The following is a 10,300-nucleotide window of genomic DNA, read 5'->3' on the forward strand; positions in this document are numbered from 1 at the left end:
ACTTGCCAAAACTGGATCAAAACTGGTAGGAAAGGCAGGGGGTGGTCACTTCTGCCTTGCAGTAGAGCCAGGGTGGGAGCAGGGAGAAAGTGGCTGTCCGGGGAAGCCATCTGCTGCCCTGCCTTGTCTGGAGGCAAGGGGACAAGATCGGCATTGGAGGCAATTAACACTGAACAACTTGTTGATGATTTTATAGCAGGTTAAAGAAAATGCCTCAAATAAAACTACGGGAGACCTTCTATAACTCTACATGGCTATAAATATGTATTAACTTAATTACTATCAGCAATTACAGCTCAGTTTGGGAACAGTTAAAGTGGGTGCACACAAAAAAAGGATTATTATCCTTAGAAAATGAGTGTGAAGATAAAAGGGATTTAATTCACATTAGCTAATGAGCAGACACAGAGCTGCAGAAACAGCATCCCCCCTCTGCTTTACAGTGCTTGCAAAGGGGACAGGGAGCAGCCAGGCCACACATCCCAGGGCAAGCGAGGGCCATGTGTGTGCCTGGTCAGCTGAAGGGGTGACACTTCCAGGGGGGTGGGAGGTAAGAGCCTGGCACCAAGAAAACTGCCTGCCCTCCACAGGGTCACATGCCCACTGCAGTTACACCCTCATGCTGGTTTACTTCATCCTCAGCTGCTTCAAGAGGCTCAGGAGCAGCACCTGTCACCCACCCACTCTGCTCCTGGATGTCATTTCCCTGATTTTCTCCCTGGTTCTATGAGCGTATATTGCCTACAGCTGCAGGAGCTGGTGGGACTTATTCAGTATGGAAGGTCTGTATTTCACAGGCGTCACATTTTCCCCAGAAATGCCTAAGCTGACCCCAGGAAGGGATGGGAAGTCATCACTCCTTGGAGTGAGCATGTGTTTCTCCTTTTCCTGGCTTGTTACACTGGTTTCTGACCCTATCCCTTAAAGATAAATGCCTGATTTCCTGTTAAATGTGCCCTGATTCCCTTTCCTGGTTTTGAGTCTTGTTATAACATTCCCTCCTAAATTGAATATTCTTCTATTTCTTTGTCCTATCATCACTTTTACAAGTTTAACCACCTGCTCATTTTTCCATACAAAATTGGTTGAGCTCTGCAAGCTCCAGAAAGCTCCTTTTTACCTTCAAGTAATTTTTGTGACTCTTTTGGCACTTGCCAACTTTTCAGCACACTTTTGTAGTGTGAGCACCAGAAGGTGATAAGCTCTTTCCTGTGACTGTCCCAGGACCTCCTTGGTGTTTTGTCACAGCAGTATCACTCTGCTGGAGTGAAAGTTCTTAGTCCTCACACTGAGCCCTTCATCACTTGCTGGTCCCCTCTCCCTGTCTCAGCTCATCTCCAGTGTAATTAACATTGTCTTAAACATTCATTCCTCACTCTCACTGGCATGCTTGAAAGTTGAATTCTCAATTAACTATTAACTCGTGTTTAAAAGCCAACAGTTAATCAAAAGCATTGGAATATTTTGCCTTCTGCATCTGTCTCTGGGGAGCTGTTTCTCTGACTAACCAAGCAGGAGTTGCAGTGGTTGTGGGTGATGCACAGAGCATTTCCCAAGTGCATCTCCCAGCTCTGCCCGGCTGCCTTTGGCACTCGTGGCTCCTGCTCCACAACCCAGACCTGCATTTCAGATTCCCTCTGGGCTGGATTGCTGTGGTCTCCAGGGCACCCTGGGCTCATCCTGAAACTGCTCCTGCTCTTTGAAGATGCCCTTACTCACAACCCCAGCCTTTGAGACTGGGGAACAGAGCTGGGAACCTGGTGAGACAAAGCTGCTTTGTGATGCCAGTGCTTTTGTCATGCACCGAGGCTGCCAATACAACTGCAATGTCCCTTATCAAGCGCTTAGCCCAGCCTCCGAGTTTGGGGCCAGAAGGCAGAGAGGCTGCGTAGGAAAGCTCAGGGAGGTGGGGGACTTGGCTAACAGGCCATTCTGTAGCCCTGAAAAATGGAAAACTGGGCAAGTTTCAAGCATGGGGAAAGGACGATGAATGGATGGTCCTGGACTATATTGACTTCTAAACTTGGGCACAGACAACCTTTTCAGGCTGCTGCCTGAGCATAGGTGCTGCTCTTCCTGGTTCCCAGCCCAGGACCTGCCTTTTCCAAGGTCTCCATCGAGCTGACACTGAGCTGGGAGCACCAAGACCAGCTGAGCACCCAGAGACCAGTGCCTGAGTCATGGACAGGAACGCAGCAAACTGGGGTGCTCCAGTGCAAGCAGGGATGTCGCTTTACTGCCTTACGAAACACATTTATCACTATGGAATATGACTTTTACACATATGTGCTTTTGCTCCCTGATACACACCTTCAACCCCAGCTCAGTTCACCTGTGTTCAGCATGCCTTTACTGTTAATTATCCCTGCAAATGACAACCTCTCTCAAAGGCTCCTGCCACCATCCTGGCTAAGAGACCTGTTTAAGGAGGAGCCTGAGTCTGAGCTCTGGAATGACATTTGGAGCAGTAGCAACGTTTGAACACAATGGTATTTCCTTCTGAGAGAAAAAAAGACCCTTCAGCTTGTTTTCTCTCCCCCACACCCCCCTCCTGGAGGAGATACTGCCAAGGCTCACAGATGGGATCGTTTACAGTTTCCTTTTGAGCTGCCTTGGCCCTTTCAGGTTTTGTTTATTCGAGCTGAGCTGTCAAACAGGGGAGGGTGGGCTGGGGAAGGCCTCCCTTCCATATTCTGATTTGGATTGGGGTTACTCAAATTCCCCATCTGACAGAAGATGATTGATGAGAACGATGCTGGCTGTAAACCTGGGAGGCTTTGGAGATCAGGCAGCTCTGCTCTTTGCAGGGCCTTAAATCCCAGTTGTCGGAGCAATGCAGGGAATGGCATCCCAAGGTAATTACAAACCAACAACAGGAAAAGCCACTGGCAATGGCAGGCACTCCAGCATTGCCAAGGAATGGCTGGAGAGGCAGTTGGGGATTTTTTGGTTTTCTTTGCTTGTGAAAACACGCACACATGGTCCCGAGCTGAGGTCAAAATATGCTTACAAAAAACAGGGTCTAGAGAGGATGAGTAGAGACAAGACGCAGCAAAAAAATTGCCTGGAATGTTTCTGGAAGAGCTGGGGAGCACCCCAGAGAGAAGGAAGTCATTGCTACATGCAGAATCTTTGGCAATTATCCTGGCGGCAATGGGATAAATACACACTTAAGAGCATGAAACCAGCTGGGACAATGCTGGTCCACCCTGACGGCCAGAGCCTCCCACAGCCTCCTCTCCTGCAAGGAGCTCTCACTGCACAAGTGCCAGCCTCAGTTTCTCCAAACCAAGCCTTGGAGGGAAAGGAGAGATGGATGAGAGGATGAGATCCCTGTTTGACTCATGGGCCCAGGAGGCAAAGATGGGAAGCATGGGGTGCCATCACATGTCAGTCTGAATGGTGGCCCTGCCCCAAGTGCATGACTTGATCAGCAAAGCTCTTCAGGGGACATGTACAGGGACGCCGAACTTTGATCTGGTCTGGCACATGCACTAGCAATGGCTTTCAGCCAAAAGAATTCATCAGCATCTTTGTCATGCCCGATTCAGGCAGGTCAGTGCTGCTGAGGAAGTGTACGAGGGCTGTGTGGGTGGGGATGCCTGTGCCCATGCTGGTAGCTCCTACATTGGGCACTGGGCCACCAGTTTCTCATTTCCAACAGGATGGTGAGTACAGACAGGCAGCAATTTCCATTGCTGCTGCTGACCAGAGGTGTCCTGGTGTTAGATTTACTGGACTACAGGGTATGTGACCAGAGTTAGGTCTCCAAGAGCTTTATCCAAAGCTGTAAGCACCCAGAAGCCTTTGGACTAGAAATTTAACAAAGCCAGGAGAACTGAGCTAGAAACTCAGGGTGAAACAAAGCTCTAAACTAGATGCACTTAAGAGTAGCTGCTCCAGTTAGACTGGCTGACTCTGCAGGTCTGGGATGGGAAGGAGGGGATTTCCCCTCCCTTCCCCTGTGCTGCTGGTTTAAATCCAACCACAATTGAGCAGTAAATAAGAGTTACCACCCAGCAGCTGCTGGATGACCTGTGTGCAGTGAGTCACTGAGCTCACAGCCCTGCAGACATTGGCAGCAGAGCATGCCTGGGCTGAAAAGTGCATTTTCCTTGGGAATGTGCTGTCATTTGGGTGAGCCCTGCAGCATTTCCTGTGCACCAGTGCTGCAGAGGCACCCTGGGATGCAGTGATGCGCACCAGCACTGCAGACACACCCCAAAACCCAGCAATCCCTGCATACCAGTGCTGTGCCACCAGCACAACAGCCAGCATCCTTGTGTTGCAGCTCAGCCATTGGCGTACATGGGGCCAGCGGCAGAACAGCGCCAGTGGGACCCTGTAACTGGAATAGCCATGGTGAGAGGGGAGCCAGTGCCTTGTAACTGGCTGAGCAATCTGTCATCAGCCAAAGAGAGTTGTGGCACTGTGGCAGGCCAGGCTGAGCACTGTGGCACTGTGGCAGCTTGGGCATATTCATAACTGCCTTGGTGACATTGGGTTACTCATGTGAGGCAGGGTACATGTTTAAATGCAGAGAGGATGCTAAATATCTGACAGTTCCCCAATGTCTCATGGACCTGACAAACAGAGGGGGATTTGAGCAGATGTTTCAAGGGCAGAGCAGACTTTTTCTAAGAACTTCCTCTCCTGGGTAGATATGACAAAAAGGGGGTAAAGCCAAGCAAAAACACATGGCTGCTTATTTACCACTTATATTCAGGAGAGCTCAGCCTTATACACCTCCCACTGTGACAGGACTGCACAAACACATGAGGACACTGAGGTCCTGCCCCAGAGTTTCCAGTCTAAGATAAGGAATTTAGAAAAGCAAAACAGAACAAAACAAACTTGGAGGAGTAGCAGCTCTTCAATCTCTCTGTAGATCTCCATCTGGTAAAAGAAGTGCAGACAGGGGCATGTTCTCTCCACATCAGCTGCACAGCAAGAGCAGCTTAGATGAACTCTCCTGGCTGGTAATAAAATGATTTTACATATGTAGGAAGCAGGATGTGCAAAGCCCAGGAGTCTGATCTTGTTTCTGAGATCAAACAGAGTCTTATTGTACAGGGGTGTGGAGCTGATGTAACTGTCTAGTGTGCCGGACACAATCGCCGTGGTTACGCAGCTGGACCGGAATAAAGCAAGTCTGTATCTGAACTCATTAATTTTTACAACCAACTGAACCACTCTGCCGTTTTCTTTTGCCTTTTTGGTGGCAGAGGACTGTTGTGTCACAGCAGAGGGGCTCCCCAGCAACTGGCCCCTTGCCTGCAGTGTGGCAGGTCAGGGCTGGAGTAAAAAACTCCCCGTGTCCGGCCCCCCCGCCCCAGCCATCCACTGGATCCCTGGGGATGCTCAGTCAGATCCACGGGTCCGTTTCTGAGACAGGCCAGGAGCTGCAGGGATTAGGGATGAAAATACAGGCTTAATGTGAGCAGAGCTGTTGCTCTGTCAGCTACAGGTTATGTCAATGTTTCCATTAGAAACCCCTGGTTGCAAGGTTTATAGCTTGGCTGTGAAAGTGCCCTCCAGGCTGGGCTCTGGCAAGCCAGGGAAACTCACGTTTTTCTGCTGAAATATTTGATGCAGCTGCTCCCACACTCACACATCGCTTCTCACAGGCAGGGAAATCAAGGGGGCTCCTTCAGCAAGCTGTGTGGGCAGGAGGACTTGGCACACTGCCCTGGAAGCCCAGAGAGATCTCTTGAGTGGCCTTCCCTGCCTCGGGGAGAGTGCTGTGTCCCCAGGCAGGCAGGGCAGGCAGGCAGGGCAGGACAGGCAGGGCAGGACAGGCAGGGCAGGGCTCACACCATGGGATCCCAGGCTCACAGGTAATGTGGCAATGCAAACAATGAGGTGAATTTACCAAAAGACAAACTAGAGGCACAGCACCAGAGCCAGGGCTGGTGAGCTGCAAGCAGGGTGAGGGTGCGGGACTGGGACCCCTGATTTCTTCGGGCCATCAGACAAGGATCAAGAAGCCACCTCACACTTCCCTGCAATAACCATCCCTGTGCTCCCATGGTGTGCCTCCCCTGGAGCCTGGCCAAGAGCTGTGCATCCTGGTCCAGGTGCCTGATAGACAGCCATGGCCCAGGAACGATGCCAGCCCAGCACTTGGCAAGGAGGTTTTTATGCAGCGGCCGGAGTCCCATAAGAGGCTCTCCTGGCCAGCAGCTTGCTGGGCCTGGATCTCACCCTGGCCTGGCTCTCACTCCAAGGGCGTCCTGCCTGGCTTTGGGACAAACACGCATCCAGGCCTCCTCCCTTCATCCCACCCTTTCTCACTCCTGGAAAGCTGCTTTTGAGATAGATGCATGTGGCTATTTTAAAGAGCTGTGAAGAGCATTTGCAGGCTGGGATTTCACTGTAAGCGTGATCTCCCAGGGCGGGCAAGACTACTTTCTTCCCTTGTTCTTTCCACCTGGAAGGCTAGAAAGAGGAGAGAGGCCAGCATGCTGCTGGGCATGGAGCTGAGCCCCCAAAGGCATGGCACACACTTCCCTTGCAGGGGATGCATGTACATCCCTGCCCAGCTGTGAGCGTGCCTGGTTCCACACAGAGGTGCTGCAGGTGGGCAGCACGCTCCACCCCAGGCTCCATGTTTCCCTCACCATGCTGAGGGGAGGCAGTGGGAGGGTAGGGAGTATACTCCAAGGGTAAGAGCTGCAGCACCAGCCTGGGGACACAAAAAGAAATACAAAATATCAAGGAATAATTTTCAGCTTTTACTCCCGTTACAGCAAGGCATCCCCCTTTAGATTTAGTTAACACTGAAGTGTATCATGCATTTTAGCGTGTGGTCTCAGGCTACTGCACATCCCAGACAGGCAGGAGTGGTGCAGCTGGGGCAGGCAGCGTGGGGGAGAGGGCAGGGAGCAGCTTCTGCTTCTGGCTTGGAAACAACCTGTGCTCTGGGTTTCCATCCCCAACCATCCCACCAGAGAGGGCTCTTCACTGGGGCTGCTCCACCATGCCCAAGACACTACAAACTGCAGGCTCTGCTCACCCAAAAACCAATAGAGAGAGAAAAAAAGAAGGGAAAAAGAAAAAGCCCAACTCCTTGCTGTGTTTCTGCTGCCTTTCCAGTATACTTGAGTTACCATGGTTAGCTTTCCACTGTTCTCCTTGACCCCTGCAGCTTTCCCTTATGAGTTAGTGTCCTGGAATGTCTCTTTACGAGGTGCCTACAGAAGTAAAGCTGACCTGATGCCAGTGCCCCCACACTGAGGACTTTATTAGTTTTTTAATTTTCTGTCTGGGTGCTCTCACTTGCCTCAGACTTTCCACAGCTGCTAGGATTTATTAATGAAGGAGGTTCATTTGTGTCTTGCCTCCCCTTCCCCTGCTCAGTTAATTGGTGGTGTTGCTTTGCCAGTTGCTATTTTTAATGGCTTTTTGGGGGGTTTCCAGAGATTTGGGTGAAGATTTTGCTTTGTGCCAGCAAAATCTTCACCCAGATCTCCAGAAACCCCCCCAAAAATTCCAAGAGACACATGGAGGCCACAATGAGGAGCAACTGTGATGGGACTGACCATCCTGATGGAAACATCTGACGTGGCAAGTGGAGTCCAACCAAGGAGGCAGTGCTGAGACCAGGAAAGCTGGAAACAGCTGCACTGTTACTGCTGGGATGCAAATACCAAGAATTAAGAGGATAAAATAATTTTGGTTCTCGCAAAAAAGCATAAATGCTTAAAAATGGAGATGGGAGCGTTTCTCCTTCTCTCTCATGCTGAAGGGACCCCATTACACTGGCCTGTAGGCTGAGGAGGAGGAAGAGGCTGAGGGGTGATGAAGGACATGCAGAGATGTGCTGCATGGACAGGAGAGTAGGATGAGGAAGGAGCACAGAGACCCTGCAATATAAAACCCATACACAGAGCCAAAAGGATGCAGAGAGGGAGAAGAGACGGACTTTTAAGGCAAGAGGAAAAAGAGACAAATATTTATTTGTCCATAAAGTAAGTCTCCATAGCAATGAAGTGCTTCACAACAGATTTTCAAAACAAGCCCAGCCACACTGCATGCAGGGAGAGCTGCTGGAGTGGAACGTGTCACCTGCCTTCCTGGGGTGGTCGGTCTCACTCGAGAGGCTGCCAGCGTGGCACAGGGCCATGGGCAGGGAACAGGGAGGGACTGTCCCTTGGGAAGCATCGGGCGGCCCAATCCATGCCCTGGGGGTGTCAGTGGGGTTATTTCTGTGCCGGGGCAAGGTGGAAGGATTGGGTGGATTTTCAGAGCTGTATCATATTGGGACATCCCAGGGTCTGGCAAGTGCAAGGTGCATGAGCACAGCCAGGGCTCAGCAGGCAAGGAAAAAGGACATGCTGCCCCAAATTGCTGGGAAGACAAAGGAGTTGAGGGGTGGGATGAAACTCCAGCTGCCACGCATGGAGCTGGCAATGCCACCCAGACTGGCGTCTACCTCGGGTGAGGAGCATGAAGCCTGTGGGCGCTGTCACACCTGATATGTGGCTCTGGGGCTACAGGGCACACTGAATTCATTACAGAGGAAGAAGCAGGTGCCAGGAACAGAAAGGCATCCATGCTTTACAGCCAGGGCAAATCCTGTGCAGGCCACACAGGAAGTGCAGTGGGGTTCCCCAAGTCATCCCGCCCCAGAGGATGCAAGATGGTTGATCCTGAGCCCTGGCTCTGTGGGCAGCCCTCCCCTGCTGCTCATGCCATGTGAGGCTGCTGTCTCGCCCCAAAATATCTAAGCAGCAGCATCAAGCACCTCTCCTGGAGAGCTCATGCTTAGACAAATGCCACTGCAAATGATTTGGCTTCAACCAGCAGGGACATAAATTCCATTATTTTGATGTCAGCTGCACAATTTGTTCCTGTAACAAGGTGTTTTAACCTCACTTCATATTCATTCTTCTGCCTGCTTTGATTTTACTGTAAATGACTGAATTTGCTTTTGATCTGGTGCCAGTGCCCCATAAATCTTGACACTTGGTGTAAGAAAGGAAAGAGCCCTCCCCGCTGTTTGGTTTGCAGGGGGTGGAGGTGAGGGGGGCTGGAGGTCACCAGGAGGGTCTGTGCAAGGATCCTGCACCACCTGAAGCAAGGTTTGGCTCTGAGCATTCAGCTGATTTTTCCAGGCAGGAAAACAGTCTGTAAGAGGGGAAAAGGTGGCAGGGAGGAGGAGCTGCTTTTCTCTCAAAACCACAAGCTTCAAACCAGCCTCATTCAGAGATTCACAGCTCCTTTGACGACCATGCCGGCACTCTGAGCTTGTGAGAAAACCCCAGACCAAGCACGATTTGTGTGGTTTGAGGTTTCATCATGAGCTGCTTTTAAGTGTTTCGGTTCCCAGCACCTCTTCCAGAGTGTGCTGGAGGTAAAAAGGGGCAATAAAACCATCCCCCACAAAACCCACACTTAACTGAACATTTCCAAACCCAGCAGCACTTGGGGGATGGAACCTTCCATTACTGCCATTGCCGAAATTCTTCCTAAAACCTCCTGTTTTCCAGCCGGCAAATGTCCCTGTGTTTTGTTCCTCATGTGCCCGAGTCTTTCTGCCCAGACTGCCTGCCAGTGCAGCCTGGTGAATTCTGGAGGTACTGCTTGCAGAAGACTGTTCCCTGGACCTTACCTGCCCTGGAAGTGCCCATGCCCAGCAGGGATTGAAGAGCCAGCCCCAGCACTCACACCAGCGTGAGAGTCAGGCTCGTGACCAGGAGGAAGCCACGGCCTGGCCTCCACCAAACAATTGGTGGAAAGGGGCCATGACCTTGGCCAACACTCTGGGGATGGGGACAGCTGCCCACGCAGGGGACAGGCCTGCTCCTGCCCCAGCTGCATCCGAGCCGGATGCCTTACCCTGGTGCTGCCCCACATGCATGGGCTCCTTCAAAGGGACTTTCCCCAGGTTCCAACAGAGGAACATAGGAGCACGGGCAACCGGGGCGGTGCCTGGCATAAGGTGCACAGTGGCTGAGGTGCATGGTGTGGTGCATGGTGCACAGTGCCTGGCTGGCACAGCACGGTGCACAGTGCAGGCTGGGTGCCACAGTGCCCAGTGTGGGATGCTCACTGCAGAGTGCCCACAGTGCCCAGTGTGGGATGCTCAGTGCAGAGTGCCCACAGTGCCCAGTGCGGTGTGGCCTGGTGCGGTGCCCATGGTGCTGGGTGCAGTGTGTCCTGCTGCAGTTCCCACAGTGCCCAGCATGGCGTGTCCTGGCACGGTGTGTGCGGGCACGGTGCCGCAGGGCCCAGCGGTGTGTCCCGGTGCGGTGTGTGCGGGCACGGTGCCGCAGGGCCCAGCGCGGTGTGTCCCGGT

Source organism: Corvus brachyrhynchos, unplaced genomic scaffold, assembly GCF_000691975.1.
Source record: "Corvus brachyrhynchos isolate BGI_N302 unplaced genomic scaffold, ASM69197v1 scaffold221, whole genome shotgun sequence".
Classification (NCBI taxonomy): domain Eukaryota; kingdom Metazoa; phylum Chordata; class Aves; order Passeriformes; family Corvidae; genus Corvus; species Corvus brachyrhynchos.